Raw genomic sequence first — 17,810 nt, forward strand, 5'->3', positions numbered from 1 at the left:
AGTGGCCCAGTGGTTAGGGCAGCGGACTCATCATTGCACACATATACACATACAAACACACGCACACATACACTCTGTAAAGCACTGTTATTCGCCAAACACCCTAACTCTACGCCTACACACACGAACACACACACATGCACACACACACACTACAAACAACACACACACACGATACATATACATACACGCACACACACACATACATCAAACTAGCAGTACCTACTACTTGACCTGTGGTAGAGACAAAAGGAGCCACGCCCAATTCCTTCTTCCTTGACCTTAACACTACTAACCCTACAACACGCAAAGTTTAACAGCCACAACCACACACACATACACACGCACATACACACACACGTGTCATCATTGCACTCATACACACATACACACACACGCACACGCAGACCTCCGCGCCCGCTCTTATCCACACTTACACACACATTCCTCCTCCTCTACCACTCTCCTGTCTTTGAAAGAACTTTTCTTCACCCATTTCCCTCCGGTCATTCAAAATGTGTGTGCGTGTGTACCGTTGGCGATTCTTTCCTCTGTCTTCCCTCCTCTGGATCATTCCATCTCGTATGTTTCCGACGAAGAGCTCCACCCGAAACGTTAAACCCTCCTTCTTTCTTTCCTTCCTGGGCGTCCAATAAATACTATATTTGTTCCACGTCCACGCGTTGATGTGCTTCTTTGTGCTTTTTTGTTTGGATTAAATTTAACTATATATATACATGTGTATATATATATATATATATATATATATGTAGAAATATCTATGTGTAAATATATATGTGTCTGTATGTGTGTGTGTGTGTGTGTATGTGTATGTGTGTGTGTACTAGCAGACATACCCGGCATTGCTGGGGATATACTCTCCTTTGCAGCAGTGTGCGCTGTGTCTAACACGACCCATCATCGGAAATTTTGACACCTCACGTCGGGTTTCTTGTCCTACATCACTCATAGCGTAAATTTGGAGGAACTGTGGTTGTTCATTCGCGAGTACCAGGGAACCAATGATGGGATAGACTTGCCCTTGAACTTTGACGTCGGGGTAAATTCATGTTTATCTATCTTCTTTGAAATGCAGAGTTGTATTGTCTGATATTGTTCAGAAAATCCTTTGACTTGATGGAAGCGCCTTCTAGAAGATTCATAAGGGGTTGAGATTGTAGTGTTGGCAATGATACCTGTCCGAATATGTTGTCATCTATTGCATTGTTTTAAGTTCTAAACGATAATAAATACCCTGAAGTTCTATTTATATGATGCTATTTCTATTTTTTCACAGAACCGTTTCATCTCCAAGAAATCTCTCGACGATAAACCTGATGACACACCAAGTAAGAACTAATTTTATAGCTTAAGTCTTTTACCCGTGACTCATTAACTAATGATTAATAATTACACCAACTTTGAATCATTCGTGAAAAGAGACCCGAAATAATGATGTTCCACTTTCCTACACAGTCGGTATTTGTCAATCCTGCCTTGGGGTACTCGTCAGCCAACCCATTCGGTGCACGTTGTTGGTGGCCATCAGACGAATCAGGTAGCAGCATGTCGTCTACAAATAACAGTCGACCGATCACGTAGAGATGAATTAGGAATCCTCTACCACAATGGCTGCGCATATTCAACCAGATCACAAAAAAGAATGTGAGAAGGGGCACTAATAATGCACACTTCAACTAAGGGAAACCTTCACGTTGAAAACTTTCGACTTTTACATAAATACAAACATTTGAACATCCATATAAGTACTTTATGGCAAACAGTATTTGCACATTAAACACATCTTCCTGGAAAACCATCCGCAACATGCCCCAGGGCACGTGATCGTGTGCATTTTTGTGGTTTACAGCGTATAAACCTTGGAAATATTTCAATGTTTGCTGGGAGATCTGTCTTTGAACGTCTAAATGGTCGGGTGTACTGCGTCCCGGACAGTAATCTTGGGCGCGACAATTTCCCTACATATCTTTTCTTGACATCTAGTGTAGACTTTTCGATAATATTTTTGTATGTATGTATGTCTGTATGTATGTATGTATGTATGTATGCATGTATGCATGTATGTATACATGTATGTATGTATGTATGTAAGTATGTATGTATGTATGTATGTATGTATGTACGTATATATGTATGTATGTATGTATGTAAGTATGTATGTTTGTATGTATGTATGTATGTATGCATGTATGTATGTATGTATGTAAGTATGTATGTATGTATGTATTATGTATGTATGTTGTATGTATGTATGTACGTATGCACCTATATATGTATGGATGGATGGATGCATGTATGGATGGATGTATGTATGTATGTATGTATGTATGTATGTATGGATGGATGCATGTATGTATGTATATATGTATGTATGTATGTATTATGTATGTATGTATGTATGTATGTATGTATGTATGTATGTATGTATGTATGTAAGTATGTAAGTATGTATGTATTATGTATGTATGTATGTACGTATGTATGTATGTATGGATGGATGTAGGCTTATATGTAAGTAACGAAATCCGAATTGTATTTGTCTCGGATAGAAACCGTGACACCAAATTAACAAACTGGTCATTCTAGTATTACAAGCCAAAGTTACAAATTACATTTTTATACAAATAGTCTCGGCTTGGATATCTTCTCAGGTCATATACTGATTGGTTTGGACCATGATAAAGGTTTCCATTGACAGTAAAATTAGGGGGATCCATAGGCCCTTCAAATTTTGTCTGCGTCATCCTGTTGTCTATTCCTCTCCATTCCGATATCGTATCAGGAAACCTCTGTTTATTTAGAAAGGCAATAAAATATTTCTTATCCCAGAGACAGTAATACGGAACATGCGACCTTTATTTACGTCACCAGAACAAAGAATATCTAAACCCCAAATCTCTTGTGTACAATACATCAATAGATTTTATACTGTTCGGCTTTTAATGAGCTTTTGTCGTTAAAGCCGCACACACTCACATACACACACACAAACACACACACACACACACTCACACACACACACACACACAGACACACACACACACACACACACACACACACACACACACACACACATACACACACACGCACACATAGAAATCATGCGTAAGCTCATCATTGTCCTTTACCATCGCAATCTGAATGTTGAAAGTTCCTTTTCAGGGCCTGCTTTGAAACAATGCTTATCTTATTTCATATTCAGCTTGTCTTACTTCATGTATATTCTTGCCTATTCTTTTACAACGGAGTTAGAAAAAGCCGCAACTATATATCGTAGTAAATATCAATTAAACTTATACAGAACTAATACAATCATTTCTTTCATTAACGCTAAATCCCATCATGACCATAATATTCTGTGCGATGTCTGTTTTATACGAGAACCTGCTGTTGCTATGAAGTTACACTGGTTGGACAACAAAGTATTCAGCTTAATTGGTGAGCCATTGCCACAGTCATAATTTGTTATACTTGCCTTCAGAAAATGTTGAAAAAGAAACGAAAAAACAAAAACACATGATAGACTGTGAGAAATATGAAAGCATAACAATGTAAACCTGGGCGAATAGTCCAAGAATCATGGTGTAAGGTTCTGTGCATAACATTTAAATCTTAAAGTAAAATGATATTTAGTTTAACAGGAATTTCTTTACTGTCTCAAATACACCAAACCTTAGAATGAAGTACCATCACAGAAAGATTTCAGCTGTTCACGCGCAACTTTAAAAATTCAAGCAAGTCTCGTACTGGCGCCACCATATCAGACGTATGGCTTTTCAAAGAATCACTCGGATTCATAATACAAACTAAGACAAACTCACTGAAGCACCACACTACTTTACAAACTTATCATGAAATATATAATGGCTACAACAACAAAAGAATTACTCCCACATGTACAACTCTAACAAAAATCAACATCCGCAGATCTTTCCGCTCAATTCTCCGTTACCATCCCATGAATAACTTTTCACATCCACTTAGGAAACACCGCAGAATGCTGCTTAGCTAAATACATATAAGGCTGTTATGTCTATGGACTTTACACGGAAAATAGTCTTGAAAATTCGACTGGAATATGACTACTTGTCCTCTCAGTGACAATTTTTAACCTATATTTACATAAACTTCCCACACCTTATATTCGGATCTCATACCACTCAGATACGTCCTAAATGCTCTTCAACTAGAATAATAAATGAAACCACACCTGTACATATTTTCAGTCATTAAACTGCAGCCATGCAGTTTTTAGTGACTGAATTCTTGAGACATCTCTTTTGAATGTTTAGTTTATAAAGTTTGCCTAGGTGTTACTCTAAACAGCAATAGTAGTAAAGTTAGGAAGGAGTTGGTGGAGAGGAAGAAGACGAAGAAGAAGGAGAGAGATAAGGGAGAATGAGAAGGAATGCAGGTAGTGTGATTGTAGTAGCGTGTTAAATGGTCACTTGACCTAAATGTGCCTCGTTATGGATTATAGCAGCAATTGGGACTTTTGAAAAAACTGTTTTTTCAAAAACAGTCCCAAACACTACTACCATCCACAACGGGTCACTTTCAGGGCACTTGACCATTTAACATACTACTATCATGGCACTCCCGCATTCTTCTTCTTCTTCTTCTGAAAGCGGTACAGAAATGTTTTTTGTAAAATTAGTTTAGCATCTCCTACCTTGACTTTTTCCATACATTCATACATACATAGATACATACATACATACATACATACATACATACATACACACACACACACACACACGCACACACACACACACATACACACGCACACACACACACACACACACACACACACACACACACACATATATATATATATATATATATATATATATATATATATATATATATATATACAGTTAAAATTTACACACAGCAAATGACGAAGACAGGCGTAGGAAAAACGGGCAGATGTATTAGTTTAATGCTTGGGAAAAATAGCCCCAAAACTGGAAAAGAGCCCCAATGAAAGGTAGGAAATATATAATAATAGTAATAATATAAGACAAGGGCAGGCTGTCAGTTCAGAATTAAAAAGCGACAAATTAAACAATTGCTCCACATGGAAGATCTTTTGGTACTTAGTAAGAGTGAAAAAACGTTACATTTATAATACAGACTGTAAGACACTTCAACAACGATATAGGCATGGAATTTGGCATAGATATTAGTTATGAGAAGGGGCAGATAGTCAACAGTGAAGACGTCCAATTAACAGATGGCCAGACCTTTAAATGATTGGAAGGAGGAGAGAGCAGTAAGTATCTAGGAGTATTAGAATCTGGGTACTAAATACAGAAATGTAAACGAAAATGGAGAAGGAGTACATCGGAGGGTGAGGAAGCTAATGAAGGCAAAGGTAAATAGTCCAAATGTAGTGAAGGCCGTGTTTACTTAGGCAGTCTCATTACTTAGATACTCAGCAGCTTTTGTAGATTAGACAAAAACTGTATTTGCAAATTTAGACAGATGGATGACTCCACACAAAGGCAGGAGTAGTAAGATTATATCAACACAGAAAGGAAGGCGGAAGAGGGTTAGTATCAATAGGAGACTTTTTGGAGTTACCTTGATTAGATATAGATTCCTATGCATTGTAGATTTCCAAAGATAGTAGCATCAAATTGTGGTACTGGGAGAAGCTCATGTTTGCAGAAAGGGAAGCTGGAGCGGAAGACAAAGTTTGTTAGTAGCGGCATAAGATCAAGTATGGAGGACTAATTTGATAATGGCCAAAATAGACAAAAACAAAGTAGATTACCAATGAATATTATGGAAATCAAAAGAGGAAAGCGTTAATCCTTTGGTTAGTGAATGTAGCATGCTGGTACAGAAGGAATAGTAGAAAAGACATGATAATCTAGGGAGATAATCCACTGGAAGCTATGTAGAAAGCTACGATTTGAACATGGTGATAACTGGTATGAACATGAACCTAGTAAATTAGTAGAATGTAAGAGATGTAAAATGGTGTGGGTCTTTAACATTCAGACTGACACAGTAATAGAAGCTTGAAGGCCTGATTTGGTATTAGTAGATAAAGAGAATAGAAAGTGTCCTGACAATTGACTTTTCAGTCCCAAATAATGAAAACATTAATAGGAGAAGTATAGAAAGAAGAGTAAAGTACGAGGACCTGGCCTTTCTGTTGTCTTTATTTGAGAGTAAAATGTATTGGAGTACTTAGAGGTGTATTGGGAACTATCCTGAAAGATGTGAAGAGATGGAGAGAGGAAATGGGTATAAAACCCAGATTCGTACGGCTCTAGAAAACAGTTTCATTAGATACAGCTTAGGGACCTACTTTGGAGGCCTCTTTGCATCTGAGATTGCTTGTTGTAAATCGATGCTAAGATTATTTCTTTTCCAGCAGTCTAATTTGTTGAGGGTGTATGAAAATAACAATTGTAACTGTAATCCAAACGAACTAAGGTGCTCAAGCGTGTGTGAGTGGTGTGTGTGAGGGTGTATATGTGAATGGCAGCGTGTGGGTAGATATGTATGAGCGAGTCTGGGTGTATATGTGTGTGCGTGTTCGTATGGAAATGTGTATCTGTGTTAGTATGCATATGGACGTGTGTGTATGTGTGGGATTAACGTGTGCGTGTTGTGTGTAGAATGTGATGTGTCCTTGTTCAGGTGGAGCCTGTACTTGTGTATGTATGTGCCAATGACCAAATAGTGTGCATGTGTATTGATTATGTATTGAGGGCGAAATTTGTCGGTGCGTATGCATACTGCGTGTGGTTATGTGCGTTGCGTGTTTGTGTATATGCATTGTCTGTATTCATGTGTTATGCGCCTGTCTGGGTGCAGTAGTGTGCATTATGGCGTGTGTACTGGGTGAAACAATGTGCGTGACTGCCTGTATAGTGGCATGTGTGGCGCTGCTATTAAAGATTGTGTGAGTGTATGCGGATAAAGGTATGTGGTGTGCGTCCTGAGAAGTGCTCGGTGGTAGTGTGACTGGAGGGGAAAGATGATTATGGTTGTGTGTGTTTAAAGCTGGTATATGGCTTACCGCCGGAACCCACACGTAACTGACAAAATGCTGCGTCGTTCGTGCAACCCGACTCTCGGGCCGATGAACACCGTCGATCGCCGCCGGCTCCGAATGGGCCTGGCACCCGCTCTGGGCAGCCCCGATCGAGGGGACTCTGAACCTAGCCGGGCGAATCGATCGACCGTGTACGACCCTTGCGCCACAGCTCTCGACGACCGGCGCGGCAAACGAGATTCGGCGTTGGGCTTCTCCCGGTTCACTCGCCGTTACTTAGAGAATCCCGGTTGGTTTCTTTTCCTCCGCTTAGCGATATGCTTAAGTTCGGCGGGTAATCGGGTCTGAGTCGAGGGCAGCGTGAAAAAATAAAGAGTTCCCCGCTGCGAAGAGACGGCTGCTGCTCGTGCTGCAACCGGCGCACCGCTGCCGATCGGCACAAACGCTCGCACGAAGGAGATATTCCCACAGAGCGAACGCCGAAAGACGAGACGGCGGTGGCGGTGGCAGCGACGACGAAGGGCGGTGGGAGCGACGACGAAGGGCGGCGGTTGCTCGGAGGGACGTAGAGGACGTTGACGGGACGAGGGGCCTCGCCGTGTCGTCGTTGTTCCTACTACTGCTCCTACTCCTCTGCTTCCGCTCGTCGGCGGGTTCCCTCCGCGATTTGTCGTCATCGACCGCGCGATTCGGGGCGGCGCGGCCGTCGCAACAGCGCTTCGCAACAATGACGGTCTGGCATTACGGGAGACGGACGATCGAGCGGCGGCGGCTCGCGCGCGAGATAATGCGGGCCTCGCGGTAAGCGCCCCCCTTTCCTGTGACTCCCGACTCCCCGCCGCAGCCAACGGCCGCGGCGGACGGCGTTTTCGTCTCGTGACCGCCTCTCGACCAGACAGGGTCCCGGGACAATAGGATCCCGGGGCCGCAATGTGCGTTCGAGGTGTCGATGTTCACTGAGTCCTGCAATTCGCATCAGTTCACGCGGATAGCCGTGCTATTCATCGACGGACGAGCCGAGTGATCCTCCGTCCACTCGGGCGAAGGCGGGAGAAGGCGGGAGAAGGCGGGCGCAGGCCCGCCGCTATCGGCCGATACCTGCACTGGCCGCAGTTTGTCATCTTTCGGGAATTTACGAGACGGACCACGTCGCCGTATCGAACGCCTGTACCTCGCAACATCGGTCGCGGCTACGTCCACGCGTACGTGGGCGACACCGCGCGCTTAGATTCGTGCTTTCGATTTCACGCACGGTAGGGCGGCGGAGACGCGGGCGACCGGCGCAGGACAGCCGCCACCTGGTGCTAGCCGCAGTTGTCATCTTTCGGGATTTCACGGGACGGACCACGTCGCCGTATACACCGCGTGTATCTCGTGAAGGCCTTCCGGCATCGGTCGCGGCTACGTCCACACGTACGCGGGCCATACCGCCAGCTTAGGTTCGTTCTTTCTATTTCGGGCACGGTCGCGTGGCGGAGCTGCTGGCGAAGGCAGCCCCTACTTATACTGGCCGCAATTTGTCATCTTCCGGGAATTTACGAGACGGACCACGTCGCCGTATCGATTGCGTGCATCTCGCGACATCGGTCGCGGCTACGTCCACGCGTAAGTGGGCCACACCGCGAGCATAGGTTCGTTCTTTCGATTTCGGGCACGGTTGCGCGGCGGAGCAACGGGCGACCGGCGCATGCCTGGCGCTTACGGCCCCGCGGCGCGTGGACGAACGGGAAAAGCAAGGTGGCGTGAAGGCGGCGGCCACCCGCCGGGCTGACGGCGTCGCAGGCTGACGGCGTCGCAGGCTGACGTCTCGGGCTTCCTGCCGAACGGTCCCGGAGACATCCACCTGCCGACTGCAAGCTCTCAATATAGTCTTGACACCCTTGGGGTGCGACGGTCACCTATAGCGTGACTATCCAGCCGGGGCCGACTCGTAAGCTTACGGATCGAATTCTTTAACCTTACGGGTCGGACCACGTCGCTCTGTCTACCCGGTTCGTATCGCCACACACTTCCGGAGACTGACGGCATCGATCGCGCCTATGTCCACGTGTACGTGGCCACACCGCGCGCTTTGTTCGTTCTTTCGATTTCGGGCACGGTAGCGCGGCGGAGCTGCGGGCGAAGGAGGGAGCATGCCTGGCGTAGGCAGCCCCTGCTTACACTGGCCGCAGTTTGTCATCTTTCGGGAATTTACGGGACGGACAACGTCGCCGTATCCAGCGCGTGCATCTCGTGACATCGGTCGCGGCTACATCCACGCGTACGTGGGCGATGCCGCGCGCTTAGTTTCGGTCTTCCGATTTCGGGCTCGGTAGCGCGGCGGAGCAACGGGCGACCGGCGCAGGCCTGCCGCCGCTACCTCGTGCTAGCCGCAGTTGTCATCTTTCGGGATTTTACGGGACGGACCACGTCGCCGTATCGACCGCGTGCGTCTCGTGAACGACTTCCGGCATGGGTGGCGGCTACGTCCACGCGTACGTGGGCCATACCGCGAGCTTAGGTTCGTTCTTTCTATTTCGGGCACGGTAGCGCGGCGGAGGAACGGGCGACAGGCGCAGGCCTGACGCTAACGGCCCCGCAGCGCGTGGACGAACGGGGAAAGCAAGATGGCGTGAAGGCGGCGGCCACTCGCCGGGCTGACGGCGTCTTAGGCTGACGTCTCGGGCATCCTGCCGAACGATCCCGGAGACATCCACCTGCCGACTGCAAGCCCTCAATATAGTCTTGACCCCCTTAAGGTGCGACGGTCACCTAGAGCGTGACTATCCAGCCGGGGCCGACCCGTCAGCTTACGGGTCTGATTCCTTTAACTTACGGGTCGGACCACGTCGCCATATTCACCCGTTTCACATCGCCACACACTCCAGGCGGCTGGTGGCATTGATCGCGCCTACGTCCACGTTCACGTGGGCGAAAGCGCGAGGTTCGCTTCAGCGTCACTAGATCGGGCACGGCAGAGCGGCGGAGCTCCGCGCGACTGGTGCAGGCCCGCCAATACCTGCACTGGCCGCTGTTTGTCATCTTTCGGGAACTTACGGGAAGGACCACGTTGCCCTATCGACCGCGTGTATCTCGTGACATCCTTCCGGCATCGGTCGCAACTACGTCCACGTGTACGTGGGTGACACTGTGAGCTTAGGTGCGTTCTTTCGATATCGGGCACATAAAATCGCCGCTTCGTGCCTCGTCGATAACACACGGACACACACACTCATGGTCTTCGTCGTACTCACACTTACTCCCCGGCAATCAACCGACCGCATAACTTGGCGCACTCGTGCACTTGACCGAGAACTCTTGAAAGTAAAATCGCCGCTTCGTGCCTCGTCGATAACACACGGACACACACACTCATGGTCTTCGTCGTACTCACACTTACTCCCCGGCAATCAACCGGCCGCATAACTTGGCGCACTCGTGCACTTGACCGAGAACTCTTGAAAGTAAAATCGCCGCTTCGTGCCTCGTCGATAACACACGGACACACACACTCGTGGTCTTCGTCGTACTCAGACTTACTCCCCGGCAATCAACCGACCGCATAACTTGGCGCACTCGTGCACTTGACCGAGAACTCTTGAAAGTAAAATCGCCGCTTCGTGCCTCGTCGATAACACACGGACACACACACTCGTGGTCTTCGTCGTACTCAGACTTACTCCCCGGCAATCAACCGGCCGCATAACTTGGCGCACTCGTGCACTTGACCGAGAACTCTTGAAAGTAAAATCGCCGCTTCGTGCCTCGTCGATAACACACGGACACACACACTCATGGTCTTCGTCGTACTCAGACTTACTCCCCGGCAATCAACCGGCCGCATAACTTGGCGCACTCGTGCACTTGACCGAGAACTCTTGAAAGTAAAATCGCCGCTTCGTGCCTCGTCGATAACACACGGACACACACACTCATGGTCATCGTCGTACTCAGACTTACTCCCCGGCAATCAACCGACCGCATAACTTGGCGCACTCGTGCACTTGACCGAGAACTCTTGAAAGTAAAATCGCCGCTTCGTGCCTCGTCGATAACACACGGACACACACACTCGTGGTCTTCGTCGTACTCAGACTTACTCCCCGGCAATCAACCGGCCGCATAACTTGGCGCACTCGTGCACTTGACCGAGAACTCTTGAAAGTAAAATCGCCGCTTCGTGCCTCGTCGATAACACACGGACACACACACTCATGGTCTTCGTCGTACTCACACTTACTCCCCGGCAATCAACCGGCCGCATAACTTGGCGCACTCGTGCACTTGACCGAGAACTCTTGAAAGTAAAATCGCCGCTTCGTGCCTCGTCGATAACACACGGACACACACACTCGTGGTCTTCGTCGTACTCAGACTTACTCCCCGGCAATCAACCGGCCGCATAACTTGGCGCACTCGTGCACTTGACCGAGAACTCTTGAAAGTAAAATCGCCGCTTCGTGCCTCGTCGATAACACACGGACACACACACTCGTGGTCTTCGTCGTACTCAGACTTACTCCCCGGCAATCAACCGACCGCATAACTTGGCGCACTCGTGCACTTGACCGAGAACTCTTGAAAGTAAAATCGCCGCTTCGTGCCTCGTCGATAACACACGGACACACACACTCGTGGTCTTCGTCGTACTCAGACTTACTCCCCGGCAATCAACCGGCCGCATAACTTGGCGCACTCGTGCACTTGACCGAGAACTCTTGAAAGTAAAATCGCCGCTTCGTGCCTCGTCGATAACACACGGACACACACACTCATGGTCTTCGTCGTACTCACACTTACTCCCCGGCAATCAACCGGCCGCATAACTTGGCGCACTCGTGCACTTGACCGAGAACTCTTGAAAGTAAAATCGCCGCTTCGTGCCTCGTCGATAACACACGGACACACACACTCGTGGTCTTCGTCGTACTCAGACTTACTCCCCGGCAATCAACCGGCCGCATAACTTGGCGCACTCGTGCACTTGACCGAGAACTCTTGAAAGTAAAATCGCCGCTTCGTGCCTCGTCGATAACACACGGACACACACACTCGTGGTCTTCGTCGTACTCAGACTTACTCCCCGGCAATCAACCGGCCGCATAACTTGGCGCACTCGTGCACTTGACCGAGAACTCTTGAAAGTAAAATCGCCGCTTCGTGCCTCGTCGATAACACACGGACACACACACTCATGGTCTTCGTCGTACTCACACTTACTCCCCGGCAATCAACCGACCGCATAACTTGGCGCACTCGTGCACTTGACCGAGAACTCTTGAAAGTAAAATCGCCGCTTCGTGCCTCGTCGATAACACACGGACACACACACTCATGGTCTTCGTCGTACTCAGACTTACTCCCCGGCAATCAACCGACCGCATAACTTGGCGCACTCGTGCACTTGACCGAGAACTCTTGAAAGTAAAATCGCCGCTTCGTGCCTCGTCGATAACACACGGACACACACACTCGTGGTCTTCGTCGTACTCAGACTTACTCCCCGGCAATCAACCGGCCGCATAACTTGGCGCACTCGTGCACTTGACCGAGAACTCTTGAAAGTAAAATCGCCGCTTCGTGCCTCGTCGATAACACACGGACACACACACTCGTGGTCTTCGTCGTACTCAGACTTACTCCCCGGCAATCAACCGACCGCATAACTTGGCGCACTCGTGCACTTGACCGAGAACTCTTGAAAGTAAAATCGCCGCTTCGTGCCTCGTCGATAACACACGGACACACACACTCGTGGTCTTCGTCGTACTCAGACTTACTCCCCGGCAATCAACCGGCCGCATAACTTGGCGCACTCGTGCACTTGACCGAGAACTCTTGAAAGTAAAATCGCCGCTTCGTGCCTCGTCGATAACACACGGACACACACACTCATGGTCTTCGTCGTACTCAGACTTACTCCCCGGCAATCAACCGGCCGCATAACTTGGCGCACTCGTGCACTTGACCGAGAACTCTTGAAAGTAAAATCGCCGCTTCGTGCCTCGTCGATAACACACGGACACACACACTCGTGGTCTTCGTCGTACTCAGACTTACTCCCCGGCAATCAACCGGCCGCATAACTTGGCGCACTCGTGCACTTGACCGAGAACTCTTGAAAGTAAAATCGCCGCTTCGTGCCTCGTCGATAACACACGGACACACACACTCGTGGTCTTCGTCGTACTCAGACTTACTCCCCGGCAATCAACCGGCCGCATAACTTGGCGCACTCGTGCACTCGACCGAGAACTCTTGAAAGTAAAATCGCCGCTTCGTGCCTCGTCGATAACACACGGACACACACACTCGTGGTCTTCGCCGTACTCAGCTCTGCTTTCGCTAGACAGTAGATAGGGACAGTGGGAATCTCCTCGCCTTCGATCCGTCCACCTCCCCTTATGTACTGAAACTCTATAGAGTTTATTCCCTGTTTTTATTGTGGGCGGTCCCACATTCTCAAGGCCAATTCCCTATCTTGCGACAACCTTACATGCCAATCTAAAATGTTAAAATTCTTCCAGAAATTCAATCCATAGTAGAGAGGGATCTAAAAACATCAGCAAGGCGGGTACTTTTTTCATAAACAGAAAAAAAGAAGTCAAATCCGGGTATTTTTTTTTTTTTTTCAGTTCCTATCGAGGCACGGCCCCCAAACCTTGCCACCTCCTCAAAAAAAAAAAAAAAAAACTTGAGGGGCATCCTGCACACCAGCCTCTCAGTCCTCAAAGAAAAAAAAAAGTTGCGAGGACATCATCGAGGGGGTTTTATGTGCAGGATCCGATAGGAACACACAGGGTCAAATTTGGTGGTTGAGCCACTGGAAATGCCTGTAGTGTAGCTGACTCTTTACTACTGCAAGGAACGTTAATATTGGCCCAACGTGATTGGGCAACACGCTCGGCCAGGCTTGGAGGCCCCGCTCTTAACCTGCAAGCCACCAGCTTATACGGCCCCTGGCAACCGTATGTTTTCTACCTTATAATGGATTCAAACTTCGCGGCATTTTCCAAGAGTACGTGGACGATAATCAAGAATACAAGAGTAAGGAGTCAAGCCCTGTAGACCGTATGCCAACATCCTTCCTTGCCAACCGAAATCCATACACCATGCCAAACACCCGGCAACAGCCCGCGAAGGGCTCCATACTGACAGTTTACCTGTCAGTGGGTTGGCTCCACTAGTGAGTCCAGAAAGTGAGTCCACCCGCGCTATAAATATTGCGGGTCACAACAATCTGGCGTCTGGAGACATCAATCCAGAGCCACCCAGGGACAGTAGCCTTTACGAGGCGCTAACTTATAGGCGAGATCAGAGGCAGGATGCAAACACCCCATCCCCACCTCTTCTTGTTAGCAGCCCAAACCGGCCTATAAGAGCAGCCGTTCCGACCTTAACCATCCGAGGGCGCCGCCCCGTGAAATTCTCCTGAGAAATGGGGGGCCTTTACACAACACCGAAGCCAAGTAATGGCCGATCCGGATGAACAGAAGGCCGACAAGCGCAGCCACGACCAACCAACAGGGCATCATCTCACTCTGTAAACGAAAACCTCCACACTGCTTGGTCCCCACCAAATGATTGGCACCGCTATGGGGAAAGGACACTTTTAGTTTGTCCACGGAAGGGTTGGTACCAGCAAAAGCCAATAATGGCTTGCATCCCCCCCCCCCGCAGACGTAAGCTCTTACACCACGACAAGGTAGTGTCCCAGTGGGTGAAGCCTGGCAGTGAATCAATCTCCTGGATAAAACCCTGCAGATCATAACATACCAGACAAACTTGATGGTGCATCCACCCTCTCGCCTCGCTGCCAACGTTCCGATCGGACACCGCAGGTGTGTATCCCCCTCTACACCACCCACACCGGTGTTCCTATAGGACACCGCAGGTGCCCTCAACCGACTGGATCTTTTCTGCCCCCAACGAAACTCGGTGGGGTGGGGACAAATCGCATCAAATCGTACCCAAGCAAGTTCACCCCAAGTGAATGAGCAGTAGGAACAACAACCATTTGCAAGGTTCGTGGGTCATAACCATCAAGCCCCACGTAAGAGAGTCATAGTTACTCCCGCCGTTTACCCGCGCTAGGTTGAATTTCTTCACTTTGACTTTCAGAGCACTGGGCAGAAATCACATCGCATCTGTGCGGCTCGGCCGGCTACGCGATGCTCTGTTTTAATTAGACAGTCGGATTCCCCCGGTCCGTACCAGTTCCGAGTCGACTGTTCGCCGCCGGCCGAACGCCTGCCGCGCGTCGCGATGCGCGACGACGACCGACGCCTGACGGAGCCGAGCCGCGCGCGCACCGACGCGACGGCGAGCCCGAAGCCGTGTCGCTCCACGGCGTCCCGGGTGTGGAGCTGTTTTGTTCGCGCCCACTACGCCCGGGCACCCCGTATAAAACCGAGCCACCGCCGAAGGACGGCCCGCGCACGCGCCGGGAGGCGCGATGCGCCGACGCACGAGAAGGCCCCGCGCGCGGTTCCGGCAGCCGCGGCAACGCTCCAGCCACGCGCGGGCTTTCCGGACCGGGAGGTCCCTAGGTGGCGGCGCGACGGAACGCAGCGCAGCGGAGGGAGAGTACGCGCGCGTAGAAGCCGACCCGCGTTGGCCGTAGGCGCGACCGCGCACCTGCGCGAAGCGGGTTGCCCGCCGGCGCAGCGACGACTGTCGGAAAAATGGGGCGCACCGGGATGCCGAGTCCGACGCCAACGCTACAGCCCCGTACCGGTCCGCCGCTTCGCGTGAAGACGTGCTCCAGCGCCCGGCGGCGCGACGCCGAGCGCACGGCGACGCGACCGAGCGCACGGCGACGCGACCGCGCGGGAGCGAGGCGGCACACACGGCCCGACCGACCCGGTCCTCGGAGCCAATCCCTCTTCCGAAGGTACGGATCCATTTTGCCGACTTCCCTTACCGACATTGGCGCTATCGACGAGAGGCTGTACACCTTGGAGAACTGCTGCGGATGGTGGGTACGGACCGACTCGAGAGCTGCGATTCGTTACGGATCCGGATTTTCCAGGGCCGCCGAGAGCGCACCGAACGCCGCCCGAGACGCGGCGCTCTACCAGTACCATATCCCTATCTCCGGATGAGCCGATTCCACGGACGCGGTCCTTTGCGAAGAAGAGAGAACTCTTCCCGGGGCTCCCGGAAACGTCTCCGGGCTCGCTTGCGTTGCCGCTGCTTCGCCCAGCCGCCGGCTTCGACGACGGACGCGCTGCTAGGAAGAGCACGCCGCGTTCCCGCCGACGGACGGGCACTCTCTGAGTTCGGGTTCGGGAATATTAACCCGATTCCCTTTCGATGCGAGGCCCGCCGCGTACTACGATGAACTGGAAGTTCTTTGTTTACAACGACGGATCCGGCGCCTTTCGTGGAAGCTTTCGCCCGCTTCTTAGGACCGACTGACCCGTGCTCGACCGCCGTTGGCACGGAACCCTTCTCCACTTCGGTCTTCGAAGGTCTCGTTCGAATATTTGCTACTACCACCGAGATGTACACCCGCGGTCGGCTTCACCCGGGTACGCGCCCGCGGCTTCCACGCGCGCAGCGGCGCCCTCCTACTCGACCGGGCATCGGAAAGTCGCCTCGCCGGCGATCGCGCAACCTGTCGCCCGGCCGGTCCGGCATCGGTCGCTCGCTCCAGCGCCATCCATTTTCGGGGCCGGTCGATTCGGCAGGTAAGTTGTTACACACTCCTGAGCGGATTCCGACTTCCGTGGCCACCGTCCTGCTGTCTATATCGACCGACACTCTTTCGGGGATCTAATGGGCGAAGCGTAGGGCACCTTAGCCGGACGTTCGGTTCATCCCACATCACCAGTTCTGCTTACCAAAAGTGGCCCACTTGGCACCTTGCATTCGTTGTCGCATAACGGCGGCCGCCTCCGATCGAGAGAGGAGCGGCCCGTTTCGCCCGTTCCGAGTTCGAGAGTAGATCGAGGCCGTCAACGTCCCCGGGGCCTCCAGTCGTTCGCCTTACCGGACGGAATTGCGTGTCGTTCTCCCGCTGGCGCCAGCTATCCTGAGGGAAACTTCGGAGGGAACCAGCTACTAGACGGCTCGATTGGTGTTTCGCCCCTACACCCGGTTCCGACGATCGATTTGCACGTCAGAGGCGCTTCGGACTTCCACCAGAGTTTCCTCTGGCTTCGTCCCGACCGGACATGGATCGCCATCTTTCGGGTCCCCGGCCGCCTGCTACACCTGAGTCGGAGCGGGAACGCCGGACGCGAACCTCGCGGCGAACGCGCGGACCCGACCCGGGAACAATGCTTCGAAGCGCCGTCACGCCGAAGCGAGACGGCGACGTCGTGTCACGTTCTCGCTTTCGCTGTGCCGTCGGAGTTCGCGAATTGAAAGGCTCCAACGACTCGCAGTCGACTGGGACTCCTTGGTCCGTGTTTCAAGACGGGTCGGGTAGGTTGCCGATGCTCGTCGCTGACTGGCGGCAGCGGGCGGATTTTCGGGCGAGGTGTCCCTCGACCGCAACGCGCGTCGCCCCCTTGCGAGGGATTAGCGCGGTCGCGGCGCGCGGGCGGCCGCGTCGCTCGCGGTCTCGGAAGCTGACAAATCGAGATCAATGTTATAATTTATGCGGTTTTAATCTCACAATTCGGATTCATAAAAGGACAGAAAGTGCATGAGGGCTTTACCGACAACAACAACAGCAACAACAAAAATAACTTCTATATGCACCATTGCGTTGGCCCTGAATGCGCATCAACAGTTTCCTATCTAGATTCAGTTCTCGTCTTATAAAAGGTATTAATTATCTGCTTCA

The 17,810-nt window shown here is 50.4% G+C and overlaps 1 long non-coding RNA gene and 1 pseudogene across 1 annotated transcript in view; one reads left to right on the plus strand and one right to left on the minus strand.

The window, feature by feature from the left end:
• LOC118766840 overlaps positions 1 to 17,428 on the plus strand; it is an 18,633-nt gene extending 1,205 nt beyond the window's left edge. The window contains exons 2-3 of the long non-coding RNA XR_005002749.1: positions 14,995 to 15,004; positions 17,330 to 17,428. This is a non-coding gene — a long non-coding RNA (uncharacterized LOC118766840). The remainder of the gene's footprint in view (positions 1 to 14,994; positions 15,005 to 17,329) is intronic.
• LOC115221868 lies at positions 7,918 to 8,076 on the minus strand (annotated as a pseudogene).
• Positions 17,429 to 17,810: the final 382 nt, after the last annotated feature.

The sequence above is a fragment of the Octopus sinensis genome, linkage group LG18, assembly GCF_006345805.1.
Source record: "Octopus sinensis linkage group LG18, ASM634580v1, whole genome shotgun sequence".
Lineage (NCBI taxonomy): Eukaryota > Metazoa > Mollusca > Cephalopoda > Octopoda > Octopodidae > Octopus > Octopus sinensis.